Genomic DNA, 1090 nt, shown 5'->3' on the forward strand with positions numbered 1-1090 from the left:
TCATTCAATTTTCCAACCATTTATTTAGTAAATTCATAAAAATGTAAAATAATTGGGATTTCAACCTGTAGCTGAGCCTTGGCGTCGCCCTCCACGCCTCCCTCTCGGCTTGCCACGTTCTACACAGCCCCTTTTAGGGGACTGTAAAGTGTCTCCTACAGAGCGTGCCCGTTTCCTCTCCTCCGCTGCTTTCTGTGACCAAGTAACAACTCATGTAAGGTTGATGTTGCTGATAAACTGATACCATATGACAGTGGACAAATAAAAAGGAAATTCATTCTCTTGAAGAACATTTTTGCTTCAAGTTTTTCCTACCATATCCAACTAATGAAGTAAAACAAGTTGAACAAGCTTTATTTAGTAAGCCTCTGCCCCCCATGTTGTAATGATGAACCGTTTTGCAAAGGCCCTATACATTGATCCAACATCCAGTGACTCTTGGCCTGTTCAGCATCGTTTGGATAACAGATAGTGCCACATTCAAGTAGGAAATGAATGAGGTCATATGGGTTAAAACACCAACCTTAGCTTCAGCTAGCATGTGTTCATGCTTCAGCTCAAGAGCCATGCGTTTCCCTTTTTTGGATGTGGGATTATTGGGGTCTGGGTTGTGTTTTGTTGCCATTGCAACACAGCCAGCCAGCCAGCCAGACACAAGAGATATGCAAACAAACAGCTGCTGTATGAGACAGACAGAGATAGTGAGACAGATTGTAAGATTGAGATGGATAGATGAAGAAATAGATAATGAATGATAGAAAAAGATAGAGACAATAACTATAAGAAAGCTAGATAGATAGACAGAGAGATAGGTTGAGTTTGGCTCTTAAAAGTGCCTTATGATGGTGTAGGTCAGTGTATGGGTTTGTGGTGTGGGTACAGGAGCTGCAGGAGAGAACAGAAAAAGTGAATTATGTAGTGAAACTAGCTTTTTTTAAATGTATGCAGCCGTAATTAAGACACATCTTTTTTACACACCACTTATGAGCTGATATAAATGTAGCTAACTAGTTTAAGCTTATGTTGAACGTGAGCTAGCTAGCTAGCCGCCCGCAAGAATTATTTCACATTAATGTTGCTTTGCTGATTA

Source organism: Pseudochaenichthys georgianus, chromosome 14 (genome assembly GCF_902827115.2).
Source record: "Pseudochaenichthys georgianus chromosome 14, fPseGeo1.2, whole genome shotgun sequence".
Classification (NCBI taxonomy): Eukaryota; Metazoa; Chordata; class Actinopteri; order Perciformes; family Channichthyidae; genus Pseudochaenichthys; species Pseudochaenichthys georgianus.